The sequence below is a fragment of the Larus michahellis genome, chromosome 4 (assembly GCF_964199755.1).
Source record: "Larus michahellis chromosome 4, bLarMic1.1, whole genome shotgun sequence".
Lineage (NCBI taxonomy): Eukaryota > Metazoa > Chordata > Aves > Charadriiformes > Laridae > Larus > Larus michahellis.
In genome coordinates this window covers 70,927,976-70,943,699 of record NC_133899.1, presented here as the reverse complement: position 1 = coordinate 70,943,699, position 15,724 = coordinate 70,927,976, and the positions used below count along the sequence as shown (strand labels likewise).

The 15,724-nt window shown below is 37.8% G+C and overlaps 1 long non-coding RNA gene across 1 annotated transcript; it reads right to left on the bottom strand.

The window, feature by feature from the left end:
* Nucleotides 1–356: 356 nt before the first annotated feature.
* LOC141741605 (uncharacterized) lies at nucleotides 357–13,902 on the bottom strand. Its single transcript, XR_012586432.1, has 3 exons — nucleotides 13,776–13,902; nucleotides 13,427–13,574; nucleotides 357–1,224 (listed from the first exon to the last, which is right to left on the bottom strand). It is a non-coding gene; the product is annotated as an uncharacterized LOC141741605 (long non-coding RNA).
* Between the last annotated feature and the right edge of the window lie 1,822 nt (nucleotides 13,903–15,724).

Sequence of the window (15,724 nt, the reverse complement as noted above, 5' to 3'; positions counted from 1 at the left end):
AGCTGGGCTGTATACTAACACGCAAGACCACTCAATAACTTTATACTAACCTAAGAGATCGATCAAGTGGTGGGGAGAAGCATAGAAGCATAGAATGTGTTGGGTTGGAAGGGACCTTTAAAGGTCATCTAGTCCAACCCCCCCGCAGTAAGCAGGGACATCTGTAACTAGATCAGGTTGCTCAGAGCCTCTTCAAGCCTGGCCTTGAATGTCTCCAGGGATGGGGCCTCCACCACCTCTCTGGGCAACCTGTTCCAGTGTCTCATCACCCTTGTTGTAAAGAACTTCTTCCTAATGTCTAATCTAAACCTACCCTGCTCTAGTTTAAAGCCACTGCCCCTCGTTCTATCGCTACATGCCCTCGCAAACAGCCCCTCCCCAGCTTTCTTATAGGTCCCCTTCAGGCAATGGAAGGCTGCTATAAGGTCTCCCTGAAGCGTTCTCTTCTCCAGGCTGAACAGCCCCAACTCTCTCAGCCTGTCTTCATAGGAGAGGTGCTCCAGCCCTCTGATCGTCTTCGTGGCCCTCCTCTGGACCCACTCCAACAGGTCCATGTCCTTCTTGTGCTGAGGGTTCCAGAGCTGGATACAGAAAGTTTGATTTCAGTCCAAGAAAAGGAGGTGGTATTAAATCCTGTGTGTATACATGGAAGGGGTTATGGTTTCGTTCCAGAGTGTGATGTGGCCACACACAGTATAGTTATTGTGCTATCTATTCTAGCATAACATCGTGGTTTGGGCCAGACTGGCCACTGAAACAAATGGCAGATGCTCTCCCCACCTCTCTCTCCAAGGAGAGGAGGGAGAGAGAGAGAGACTTAGGAGTTTAAAAAAGAAACCAAGCTACTTTAATGAAAATATTAATAGAAAAATAAAAGAGAAAATAATGAAATATATACAATATATACAACTCATATCAAGTTCCTAGGATGACGATCATATCACCAGCTGCCACAGGGAAACTTCCAGACTGGACTCAGTGATGGATGGGAACTGTATTCCGTGTCTGGATTCAGGAATACACAGATCAGGATCAAAGGCAGACGAACAAAGCCCTCCTCGGACACTGGCCATTGAAGAAAGAGCGCTGACCCTTTGATCCCTCAGCTTTTATACTGAGCATGGTGCAGATGGGATGGAACACTCCTTTGGTTGTGTTTGGGTCATGTGTCCTGTTCGCTCCTCCCCACGGGTGCGACCCCTCTGCGCTCTTCTGCCTCCAGCCCTAAAGGGGGCATATAACAAAGTGAGCTGACCTTTGTTGTTACAGCAGTAAGTATAAGCAGGAGCCTCTCTGTGTACCATTCCTTGGCATAATTTATAAGCAATCAGGCCATATCACTCTGGGAGTGGACTACAGTCTTAAAAATATGCGGTTAATTTCAGAGAGTTGAGTTAGTTAAAGAGGCTTAGCTGAAAAGTAGAATTACTGAACAGAAAATTGTTTCTGTTTTACCTCAAATGAGGACACATAGGTAGAATAATTTTAATCTACCCATATTGCTGGGGGGTGGAATATACTTCAAAACCAGCATACATGTATGAATTTTGACTAAGATCCTCAAAGACATCCAAGTGACTAATTTCCACCAAAATAAATTATAGGTGAGTACCTCAGTGCCATGGTGCATTCCTACACTCAATGCACCTCCGTATGGGTTTCAGTAGAGACAACATTTGAATGTGCTATTGATATTAAATTTACATTGTTTACAGAATGGGTCTTAATACACCAGGCAATTAATAATGGCAACTATAGACATGCAAGTCTTTGTCCATTGGTAGACATGAATAATGAAAATAGTGGATGCTGTGAATTTGGGACTGACTACATAATATATTAGTGCTGACTCAGCAGTCCAGAACACTACAACACGGGAAAGAGTTTTATACTTTTGCTTGAGGTCACTGAAAAAAAACAATTCCTATCTCTCTGGAAATTCCATCCTTTACAAAACTCAGTCATTTGAATTTGGTATGAACCCAAAAGAAAATCAAACCTTAACATTCCAGTAGCAGCAAAAATTACTTATTTCTGCTTTGAGACTGGTATTTTTAGACCTTTTAAATTTATTATTGATAAATACTTTTTTTAAATTAACCCATTCTCATCAATAGGAAATGCTTTTTAACTATCATTAAAAGAACTTTACTCTCATGTAGGAGAAAACATGGACTGTTATTGGGATACTAACTTTTTTTTCATGTCAGAGAATTTGGAACCCCACAGACAAAAGCTCTTTAGCCAAAAAGAGAGACATCTTCAATTAGTTACTGCCAAAAAAAGAAATTTTCAGTTAGTTATGCCTGTATCCTTAAAGAATTTAGGTCAGTTTCCAATAGCACTGGGTTGGGTTTTTTTTAAAAAGAATAATATATTTAATTCAAAAGAAGCCTTTAAAAGTGAAGACAGAAAAGAACAAATTTTTCAGTGACTTACGCCCTTATTCATTTTTCTTTACTGGAGTTTCCTGAGGTGACAATTGGCTCTAGAAATGGCAACTGATTTGGATTTATGTTGGACTATTACACATCGTTAAAAATACAGATGTACCAATGTTAGATAAGAGTCTTAAATATGCATTTGTAATTGGCCAGGTCTCTGTGTTCTTACCCTCTAATAATATGAGGGAAGGATAAAATATTAAATGCATCCCACTATTCATCTGCAAGTGAATGAGTGTTTCCGACAGGTAATGGTCATATCTGATGACTTTAAAAACATGCATTAAACAACCTATAAACAAAAAAGTTATTCCACTCTGAATTCATTCTTTATTTTAAAAAATTGTGTCAGTCAGTGTATTTGAAATATCTCTTAAATACGTAATAACAGTAACTAGCTTGATGAACTTCAAGGATAACTTCCAAGAACAGTGCTCCCATTAGCCTCCAGCAGTTGCTTTAGGCTTTAGAGTAACCTGTGTAGCTTGGGACAGTATATAAAGGGAAAAAACAATAAGTGCTTTTGTATACTTCCTGAAAAGAAGGCTCTTTTGGCATTATTGGCAAAAATACAAGTAAAATAAATATTGAAGTAAATATTAAACACCAATTAAATGACAGCTCGTTTTATTTAGATCAGTTTGGGTGCGAACTTGGTATTTGCAAAAATGAATATGGAGATTTTAGAAGATTGATGGGATTCAAAGAAATTGTAAAAACTTTAGGCTACGAACATCTTGAAGAAATTTAAGAGCTTCTGTGCCCTAACTGAGGAACGTAGGTAACCACACAGTGCCCAGAGATTACCTGACACTTTAGGAGCATTAACATTTTGGTACCTTTGCTGGTGCTCATGCATCCATATAAAAACAGTACTGCATCATCCACATTTTTCTTTTTCCTCAAGAGGGTTTGGGAAGGTTTTCTGAAAACAGAAGACTTTACATGTGTCTTTTCATTGACTGTCTGCAGTACAAACATTTTTGTTTGGTTTTTTCTAAGTGGGTTCAGTAGACTGAAGTCAGACTTCATTGATTTGTATCAGCAGTTGATATATATATGCATCGGAAGGGCATTTTATACGGACTTAAGCAGATAGTACAGCTTTTTGTATAGCTCAATAAAGTAATGTTTTATTTTTCAGAATGCCACACTTCCATATCTCCTATCCATAACCCTGGTAAGTGTTGTATATATTAATAATTTGTAAAGCAAACCTTTCCCAGATGGAAAGGCTTGGAAAATTATACTTCTAGTTCTGTGTGACTGTCTGCTAGTCTTTCTTTCCATTTCTGAGGATCTCAAAGCATTTTACATTGGAATAGGACTATGCGGTTCCCATTTATAAACACTTAAAGTCAGTCATGGAGAGTATAGCAAAATTAATGTTTTCTTTTGTTTAAAAGAGCAAGGTACTACTGGAAGAATTGTAATTTTCCAAGAAAAGTGAGAAAAAAAAAGTCTACTTTCCTTACTTTGTCTTTGTTTTGGTTTTGTGGTTTATATAATATTCAGTGCATGAATTCTATTAATGTGATTTGCTAAGTGTGTTTTCTTTTGACAAAGAGATTTGAAGGAGGAGATTATACAATTGTAAGGTCATCATTGTCACGTTCCCTGCTTCAGTTATAATACACAATATAAAGAAAATATTTCTTTTTAGTAACTTTTAATGGCATAGATCTCATGATCCAAGTAAGAAGTTTGGCAGAAAATGTCAAAACAGGAAGTATGTAATGCCTGGACTGTCCGCAAGTTTGAGGCTTGGAGATCTTTGCATCTCCATGGGTGGCTCAGCACATCTGGCCTTTGTTAGTATTCTGTAGGGACTCCCAATTCTTTTCTCCCAGGGTCTTACGTTACAGATAAATTATTTTTTAAATTATAACCAAGTTCTCAGGCAATTAATATCCTTTTTTGTAAGGTATTTTGGAAATGCCTGTTAAATTAACTAACCTGGGAAGAAGAAAGCATGCATGCACACACATACACGCACATACACTTATATACTCGAGATTAAATTCAACATCAAATTAGGAATTTGTGGCTAACCTCATCTCTCATATGGATGTGTTCTTGTGACCGCTATAGAATTCAAACCAAATGAAATTAGTAAATGCCTCAGCTTTAGACAAAGTCCTGTTACAGTGAACTAAACCTATGGGAAGTGTATTCTTCATGTTACAAAATGCAACGTGCTAATGCTAGGAGTAGCACGACAGACAAACCTATGAGGATTCATATAGATGAAGTTCATTCCAACTAGAAAAGATCTCATCATCTCTTTCATCTCATCATCATAAAGAGATGAACTCTACATCTCTTACACTGATTTACTAATAGATACAGATTTCTTCCACTTATGTGCCTTACTCTTCTACTTTGGTGGCTGCTAAGAACAGATCTCTCTCTCTCTCTCTCTCTATGTGATGTATCTATCTATCTGATGTATCTATCTAATGTAGTAACAGTATGTTTTACAGGTGAGAGAGTGAAGGGTAACCCACAGTTTCAGATGAGACAATCATTTTAATTTGAGACTTTGAGAAGTGACTGTTTGGCTGGTAACAGTGAAGAAAATTCTTCTAGTTGAAGATTTGTAGAAACCTAATAAACAAAGGTGATGATTTGGGACCTAGTTGGGGACATCTGAAGAGAACTCAATGGTGGCAGTGGTGTTTCTTGGGGGTCTGATAAAAGCTATTATTCTTTTACATTGCTGCTGTTTGTATTCCAAGGTAGCTCATCAAGCACGCATGTTCACAAGATGAATAACATCAAAAAGTCATTTGAGATCTCATCTTACCCTGCAGTAAAGGAGCGACACTGTTATGTATAGTGAGAGATGAAGAAGATGAAAAAGTGATGGCATTCTTTGCTGTGTATAACTGCCTCAGCGTCAGGAAATACTAGTTACACACTGCTAACATGCACATGCCTTTGCTTATCTACCACAGATCAGCTGAACAAAACTGTGATGATGAGGAACAGTTCATATCCATACACAGTGTCAATCAGCTATTGTTGAGAGACGGATCTTCTTCCCAAGAAGAAATACACAGTATTTCATTCAACTGTTCCAATAAAACTACTGGTGGAAAAGAAATTAATTTTGAATTATTTTTCTTAATCTCATCTTCTTTATAGTACCATGCTACCAGTCTCTTAAAGCCAATGGAAGTTCTTAATACAAAACCCTGTCTGCTCTTTGTTTGTTATTATATTAAAACACATGCATCACAGTTGCAGTAAGGTAGTTTCTTCATATGTGGCCCAGAATTTACTCCCAAGCAAGCATTTCTTTGGAAATACACAGTTGGCTCACAGTTGATTCTTTTAAATTGAGGGCTAATTTCTTTTTCTTGTCTTTCTTTCTTCACTTTTCTACAGTAATTGGTTTAGAAACACACTATCTGTTAACACAATATGAAAATTAAGCTAGGGAAAATAGAGTACTAAGACATGATTTAATTTTAAAGAAAAAAGAAATCATTGATTTTTTGGTAAGACTTTTGCTATTTTTTTGTTTCCTGTTTGCAAAGCATTCTTTTGTAACACATGCGGATCTCTGTCATCTGCAATGAGAGTTTTATTGGTTGTTTCACATTTAAATATAGCCAGTGTCTTGTGAGTCAAAATTCCACACTGAGTTTGAAGTTAATATTAGAATATTGTGGAAAATATAGAGCTGCTTCCGATTCTTAGGAAAGCTCCCTCAGAATTTTATGTTGCCATATCAAACTCTGCATCTTTATGCTGACGAACCATCGGCTCCTGCTATTTGATGTCAGGTGGATAATTTTGGATGGGAAACTACTGTTTCTAGAATATTAGAATCATTGTATTATTGCCCTCACACCTCTCTTATTCTTATAAATTTATATTTTTATCCTTCTCTGTCCTGAAAATTATCCCTACAGGCTTGTTGACTGAGAGCTCATAGAAGATTTTCATTACAATACACTTGATGCACACATCCCAGAACAAATGCCAATTTAAAATAGCACTTGTGCAGGTATCAGCTGAACTGAGTATTCCAGTTTACTAGAAAGCATGAATTTCTGAATATCTGTGTAAGGTTGTAAAAATGCATCTCAAAAAGTTTTACAACCATCCGTGTGTTGGATGGTGTTGACTATGGCTTTTTTTTTAATTTTATGCTGCCTCCTTGTACATCAGAAACGTTTCCTACTGCGCTGTTGTTCAATGTTCAGATAATCAGGCATCTTGGAAAAACAGAGGAAAAAAAGAGTGAAAGGCTATAGGTAGAGATCCATTAAAAGTGTTAAAAATTCAGCCTAACTTAATTTAGATCTGCAAAAGTAAGCAATTATGCTGAGCAGGTGCTTTCATTGAAAGCTCACGATAGACAAAAATGGTGGGGTTTATCTGCTGAAATCAGGGAGTGTACATTTGAGAAAGATACTTCAGGCTCCCTCTAGTATCATTGAACACTAGAAAGTGTTCAATGTAGTTAATCACGTTTACGGTTTGATTCATCCTTCAGTATATGCCTGTTTTGCACAGATGATTCATTTCTTAAACTCCTCTGGCTGTATTATCTGGATCTCTGTTGGCTGTAATGGGACCCAGTGCAGCTCATTCAGGTATGGACAGAGAGGATGTTACAGATGTCTGAACTGAAATGGGATGAATCCCGTTATATATGAACAACTCGCATTATCTACGGTGAAGCTGAAGTACAGAAAGGGGAATATAGCAAATATGTAACTGAAGGCTCTTGTCTGAATTGGGAATCCATAACCCGAAAAAATGAAAAACCTAATTGCCTTTAAAACTGAAGCTGACACACATTTACATGTATGTATATATATGTAAAGTAATTGCAAACATTTTTTGGTGAGAACAGAGAATAGGACTTGACCGAAAATATCCTTTCCTATCTTATGCTGTATTCAAGTAAGCCTAAAGAAATTGGTTCAGAGTTGCACTATGAATATTCATATAAGCATAAGTTAAAGCCTTCCCCAATGCTTATTCAAAATTTGCTATTTCCAGTAAAAAAAATTCCTACAAGTAAATTTAGAGCAAAAATACACTAATAATGTGAACACAAGTGCTACGCTGCAACCAGTGAATGCTATATTTTATCCTAGCTAATACTCATGGAAAAGGGTTTTTTTAAAAGATAGTAATGTCTAATTTATGTGTGCGTTAGCTGAATACCCTTATAATTTTCATCCTAATTGTTGCTTTTCATTCCTTATCAGAGCTGGTCAGATAACAAAAATCCCTCATGAATATTTTAATGAATAACTAGAGTGAGTTGCTATGCTGTTATTCTGTGTACCATATTGTATATTATTTGACAGTATTCTGACAACTGACACTTCCATGAAAATGAGTGCAAATCCCACAGTGCAAGCCAGTGTGATTGTTCATCCAAAATTCCTCACCAGTAATATATTCTGCGCTTTCTCTTGTTGTCACTTGTTACATTCCTCTTTTAAAAGATTCACATATCCATTGGGCTCCAAAACCAATACTATGAGAGTTAAGTAAAAGATTAAATATGAAGGAAAACCCAAAACTAATGGGTTATTCTGAAATTTGGAAGGCTGCAATTCGTTTAAATAATCTGATCAATGATTAGATATTTACAGTAAGAATAATTAAACTGCAATCAAGGCACAAAGAATTATTGAAATAAAGGGAAGAGCTTACATGGTTAAAGTGACGAATATTTTTAAGCTCTTTGCTGGTTTGTAATAATCTTCTTTACAGATTGGGGTTCTGTTTGCCAATGATGCTAGAATTAATAAGCAAGGGAAGAGGGAAGGAGGTGACAATTGTTCTGTGCTACTTCTGTTTTATACAGATGCTACATCCACTGATTGTATTGTAGCAGGTTGGGAGTAGATTCGCAATTAAACCTATTATCCACAACAAAAAATCAGCAAATCCAAGTATTTGAACAAACACATAAATACAAAACAGCCTGTGCTTTTACTTTAGGAGCCTGGGTAAAAGTATGTGCAGGTAAGAAATAGCCTTCTGTTTTACCCCCTGACACTGGTGATTTCCCTTCCCTTCCCTGAAACAGTCCCTGTGGCTTTTTTTCTTTGACTCCTCTGCATCTAATAGTTTTTGTTCCAGCTGCCATCTCATCATTGCTAGAGCTCATAGTTGAGACAATTCCTCTTTTTAGATAAATATTTCAGGTTTATTACCCCTTGTGAAATGGGATTTTTAAAATCTATAAAATAATATTTTGTTCTCTAATTCCTTCATTTTGGGGAGAACAATTTCTTTAATGTCTGTTTCTTCATCTTTAAATGTTAGGGTTAGCCTTGGATTTGATTTAATCTCCGTTATAACTTTATAAACCTTGCATGGATTGCTTTGATGTTCCCTTGCATCCAGTGAGCAGACATTCGGCTTTTTCATTCTTTCTCATAATACAAATCTTTGAAGCTCGATAGCATTTTTGTTGCAGTAGGATGTACTCAATCAGCAGCAATTATACTGTTCCAAAATACGGTGCCTAAGCAGGGCAAATGCACATCAAACCAACACCAAACCCCAAGCCACATGTTTAAAAAAAAGATTGAAGCAAAAATAGAGCTGACTATAATATTAAAAAAATATTGTTATTTTTAATAGAGGTGAGCTAGGCTCTTTCATTTCCTATTTATTTGATATATATCTTTAAATATATATATGTCATGAGTCATTGGAACAGCTCATCTTGAGAAGAGGTAAATACAGTTGTACTTGCAATCTGTCTTTACATTTGTGCTTTATACTAAATTTAGGTTTGCTTCTAAGAATTCCATTGTAAAGAGAAAGTGACACATAGGCAAACTCAAAAATTTCTGCAGAGCCCTATTTTCTCTCCTATGTTACGCAGCTTAGTGATCTGTCTACCTTATTTCCCACCAATTTTTCCCTTCATGTTTAAAGTTACGTGCTAGAAAATGACCCAGGCATGTGAAAGCTGGTTTATATACCAAATATGTGGCAAAACTGTGGCACTTTATACCAGCTCATGATTTTTCTTTTACTCTGTTTGAAATATTCCTTCTCCATGTTACTTAGTCATGGTGGTACAAAGACATGAGCATATAAGAGATATCTTTAATAGTTGCACCTCATGCTGAACTACTGTAAATATTAACAGAATTTCACCCTATTGCCAGTATGAAATTTTTTGTGATCATGAATATGCATTTTATTGTGATGGGAGCCAAGACTAGACACATTTTATCATGATGGGAGCCAAGACTAGCCCAACCAACCTCTGCTCTAGGAGCCTCTGGAGCATCATGAGATACATGATGAATTTAAATCTGATCATGGCCTTAATCTGTCTCTCTTCTAACAGTGATGGTGTCTCCTCCTAAGAATTTACAGAGAGAAAACAAAAATTCCTTTATATATTAGAAAAAGGCATTTTATCTCTTAACTTTGACTTTTGTAAAGAGTTAGAGAGGAGCAGAATGAAAAATGGATCTTTAATTCTGTAATTTTTCAAGACTTCCCCCAACTTTAGAAGAATTGCACAGTCTCATTTCTCCTGTGGGGACTCCAGGTGCACAAATACATCTTCACTAGCCAAAAGAAACAATGGAAAATAAAGAAAAAATAGTTTCTTTTTGATTAAGAGGAAAATTAATATAAGAAAATCACTCAGATTTTTTTTTTTTCATTAAAAAGAAACAAAAGAAACAAACTGAACATGAACAAATCACCAAAGAATAAATGACAGGAAAAGAAGGCAGCAATTTCCCTAACAGTATTGATGATGACTGAAGCAGAATAGAATAAGATTCAGGAGAAAAACAGCTGGAGCAATCATTACTTGGAGATTTTCTAGTTAATTGAGGCTCTCCCTTAGTGTTTACAACTTTGGTGGGTAGTTAACAGACGAAGCTACAATTTCAAACCTCCTAGGTTCCCTGTTTGGTAAAAAACACGCAGAAGGGAACTGCAGAGTAAGCTCCAGTTCTACAAGTGACAGGATAAACTGCTGCAAGTGTCAGTGAGAACGTGCACCTGCCTGTATGTACCTCTGGCCTTAGGTTTTTCGTTGAGTATGAACTTCTAGTTCCTTCTAAGGAGCACTCCTCCTTCTAAGAAGCACTACAAACCAAAGCTTCTTTTCTCTCTGCTGCTGGTCACATTTTTGTCTAGATGTCTGCTGTTTAGGTCGGTGACTACAAGCCATGCATTTAATGGAATTTGATCAACGGTACACATAAAGGCATTCCTAGCAGCAGATGAGTTGTCTGTTAGCTGCCTGCTTGCCCGCCCATTTGAACGGGCTTCACAAAGTGCTGATTTCGTGTAAAAGTGGCGGGATAGGAGAACACAAATTTTGGAACTCAGGGTAACAAAATGTGCTATTCTGCATTTTAATGATTAATTATTGTTTAGAAAAACCTTTGCAATCCTCATTTGAAAGGCGTTGTATTAGTACAGTTTGATACAGTAGTAACACATCTGCAAATAAAAGAAATGCCTAGGAGTAGTTATTTGGACATACAAGTGACAAAAAAACACTATAAGGAAAAGTGCCTTTTCCTTCTCACTTTATACCCTTATGCTTTCACTGGTAGGTTAAATGATTGCATCCTTTACTTAACAGAAGTTGATCATATCATTAAGGGCCTGATCCATGTAAAAGGGGACTTAAGCAGCTCTTCAGTGTCCAGATCTGAAACACATCTGAAATCTCATGTTTATGCATCACCTGATCCTAGAAGCCCTAAGTGCCTTAGGTTTCTAGAGTTTTTATTTCATGTACTTTAAGTGTGCTACATGTCTAAAAAGGTCCCTTTTGACAGGCTGATGTAGCCAAAAACTTTTCACACATGAAGTAGAAGCAGGATAAAAAAGATATGACTAATATTTGTTTGTCTTAAACTCAGATGTAAGGACATTAAAATATGTGACATTATATAGACCTTTTTTAATATGGTAACACTACCAAGAGCAGAACCAGCAATAAACATTTTGGAGCACAGCTAAGTATAAAAGTGATATATAACTGCAAACAGGCAAATGGAGATTTGTGGTTTATTTGCTCAAACACGGTACTTTGTGTGAGAAGAAAAGAAGTATAATGAGAAATGTCAGTTACAATCAGGATAACTCTGCAGAACAAGCAGGAAAGATGCTTGGTGAAACCAGAAAGAGTCCTGGTCCATCCCCAGAAAGATGAAGTATGTCGAAAGCAAATGAGATCTCTCCTTTTCTATTGTGGAAGGTGTCGAGCAGAACAAAACATGGGTAAGCAAAATGGAGGAGAAAAACCATCCGTACTTTGGCCACAGTTTCCTTCATCAAAGGACTCTCAATCCTGGCCACCTCCACCTCGGCAACTGGGTACCTTAGCCATGGGTCCTAACTTGCCCTTACTAGAGGTGTGGGATACTGATCACCTTCAGCTGATTTAGGATACAATTGTTAAGGATTAACTGTTTGAATATCTAGTGAAAATTATTATATTGACCATGTGTATTGACAATGAATGTCAGTCCAGCAAAGCATTGAAGTTTCAAACTAGCCTGATCTATTGGTTTTTTAAGCACTTTTATCAGAATGTTCTCTCGTGTATGCAATCTACAAATACATTCAGCCTATGGCACAGTCAGTCTGTCTGTCTTGCTGATTTACTGCATAGTGGGAGAATCATTACTTAATGTGCCTTCATAGTGTGCAAAAAGCTTTTCTCAGTTGATGCTTCTCGGTGCTACTGTAGCACAATTAAATAAGAATTATTTATTATTGTATTAAGAGAATACTGAAACCTCTCTCAATGCAATTATTTTGTAGATTTGAATTCTATTATAAAGAAAAATAAATAGCTCCTGCTTAAATGCATCTACAAAGACCTAAATGCTTCATTATAAGAAGCCTTTAAGTTGGGGCTTTATTCCTTTTCTTGCCCTTTTTTTTTTTTTTGCTTTTAATTATATATTATCCTCTGACAACAGCAATGTAGCACATGGATGTGTTTTAGCTGTGGTGCATATATCAGCCTATGGGTATATTTAGTAAATCCAATAACACTTCACTACTCATTCTCAGAACATTTAAAAATGTACAAAAGTGTGAATATAAACCCCCTCAGAGAGCTTCTTGTCTCCAGTGGTGCAGAGTACCAGGTCTCTAGCAGTTTCAGGCAGCATGGTCCTTGTGTTTTTCAGATCAATTTGTCTACTGAAATCCAGCAAATTACGTATGGGAATTGGTGAAGTATAAAAGAGTGAAAAACAAGATCGTTTTAATGAGGGTTGTGTTTGGTTTGGGTTGGGTTCTTTTTTTGTTTTGTTTTTTTTGTGTGTTGTTTTGTTTTGTTTTTTTAATATGTGTTTTGGAATACATACATCAGGTGAAATCAGTGCCGAACCCTCTGAAACCCATTGTGCCCAAGTGGGAGAGAGCTTCATCTACATATTTCCCCTGGGAAAGGAAAAGCAGCAGGTAACGTGCTGATGGAGGCTGGGTGGGGAAGAGCCTCACATCTCTGTAGATGCCTCCTCTAACAGTACAGAATGCAGAGTGGCTGAAGGAACGTGTAGAAAAGGGACTGTTTACTCTCCAGGGCTATCCCACCTCCTGCGTAGCCCTCGCTTGCAAGTTCTGGCAGCACAGTGTTGCCGGAAGAGCTTTGGCTGAATACAGATGGTCTCCAAAAAGGTAATGGTACAGCCCCCTCTGATTTGAGTAGAAGCTGGATGATGTAGGCTGTAACTTCAAGAATCAGTCAAAGCACTTCTGCGACAGATTCTTGAACCAGTCTCTGATTATATAATGTGATAGATTCTGGATTCAGAGATGCAGGGATTAAGTTATAGGTACTCGAGTACACACCTAAAGGTCCCATTCAAGGAAAATACATAAGTACAGCTTTAAATCAACCACATAGTTCAGATCCATTAACATATGGAACTCTTTAAGTCTGTGTCTAATATTAAACAAGTACTTAAATGTTTTGCCAAATATAGATTACTTACGTAGAAATGATGAAGAACTTTGCTGAAAGAGCACTTTGTAGCAAGAAAAGACAAAGCCATTACTTCACGCATTGCTAATGTGCCACGATTTGCTTCTGAGAATATTTTGGTCTGCATCCTGAAGGTAGGAAAGGGCTTCTTAGGTCTGCTGATAAAAGAAACAAATATCTCTGTTCTAGTAAGAATTAGAGAAAATCATTACGAAAGACCATAGGAATTAGCAAAATGCCTGGAGAGCACATGCTTGAACACAGAGATCTGTACGCTGAGTTCAGTTAGGCCCTGAATTTAATCTTCTGTTTCGTCTCTCAGTTCTTCTTATATTCTGTGTCTTTCTTCTTCTACTTACTCATTCTTCTTCACTTGAGCCCCTTATTCTTTCCTTGGATTTGAAAACTACTTTTTTCGTAATTTCTTTCCCTCACCTTTCATAGTATTTTTTTCTCTGAATCTATGCCAAATTACTCATACCCTCCACTTTGTATCTAATTTCTTTCCTTGCTAACCAATGTCTGCCCTACTTTTCCTCAAGACAATTCTGTCTTCCCATTGTAATAAAAGAAAAAAAACACCACATGGGCCTGAACACTTATCCGCGATCCTCAGCACTCACCAAGCTCCCAGGCGCAGCTCATCCCTGCTCGTACTTCCGTGGGCAGTACACAGGCATGATTCATAGCAAATGCCAAGGCTGTTCTCCATAAGTAGCAAGAATAAGGCCAGAAAATTTTGATTTTCCTGTCCTACACAGTCATTCAACACTATATAACTTGGCTTTGATCCCTCAAACACCTCCACGCGCCCTCGTGACACAGATCAGGGTGTGCGTCACGCACCCAGACTTTCTTTGCTGGTGGGTTGATGTACAGCCCATGCATTACTTCAGAAGCTCTGAACTGACCAAATATATATTTATATTTCACAATGCCTTAGGGATTCATCAGTATTACATGGGGCTCAGAGAGGGCCCAGGGCTGAGCTCTATGTAATGTACATTTGAATACTCTGCTGCAGAAAGCGCATGGTGGCTGTGAGACAATCTGTGCCACTTGGTCTCAAACGGGAAACCGTCCTCAGCTTGTTTTACATAGTAATGTAGATTTATCCTAAGGATCACCAGGAACTGGCTTTGCAAATACAACTTGTTTCCCCAGCTGCGTCCTCTGTTTGGACACACCTAGGAGGAGTGACATGCCAGAAGCTCTCCACAGGAGAAAGTGGCCTGCAGCAAGCCGCTTCCCTGATGCCTTGTGGTAGAAGTGGCTTGCCGTGATGACAGCAGTGTATCTCCCACTCGGCACCCTGAACGTTAAAATTCACAAATCTGAGTAGGTGTGTCACTGAACGGGCCCTGCCACCTGAATGTGAGTTGCAGTTAGCCTACCAGAGAACAACTTTGCAAGAGACATAGAAATGCAACATTCAGATTGCAATGATGCTTAGCTAGGGACAAGACAACGGTTATTGGTGGGGCCTTAATTCATGTGTAGGGATATTCACTGTTGCCTTACCTTTGCTTGTGCCTGAAAGGAGCGCTGATCTCGCACTGACAGCCTTCAAACTCAGTCTTATTTTTGCTACAGTAAGGACTACCTGAAAAAGCAGCATTGGTTGCCAAGGAGTCTTTACTATATTTTAAGAGACCAGCTATTTACTCTAATAAAATATCTGTTATTGGTAGTCAAACACAAAAATGCGGATTTTGAAGTTTTCCCTTTCAGCCTCCAATTAAGCTTCAGCATTTCAACGTTATCACTCTCTCTAATGAGTCCTTATTTTAAATGCTTTCTCATTATTTTTATGAATTTTCACAGATGAAAAGTGGTTGCCTGCTTCTCATTTTTCTCCCTGAAGTCTCAAACACAAAGACAAAAATCACTGGTTTAATTTGGATGAACATCCTTCTTATAGTTTCAAGGCTCATTTATATTGTTCCCAGATGCATTAGTCTTGTACTTATTGGTATAAGAAGCACCAGTAGATGGCTCTGTAATTCCTGAATTATAAGCAAGGAAGGCTTTGATAGCTTTGACTTTTGTGAGCAGATTTGATTTGGTGACACCAATGACAGGAATGAACTTCATGCCGACTTGCTGAAATGGGACACTTCCATTTGTTATGTCACGCTGTTTCAAAATGGCCAGTCTGTCCTCGACCCACATCGACCTTGAGAACTTCCGATGGAGCACCGGGAATGCTGTCGTCCTGTACAGGCAACGGCTCCAAATAAATCGGCAGCAGGATGACACCCGGCTTATGGGAGAGGGCAGAATTACTAAGCATTGCCGTCCCCTGCTC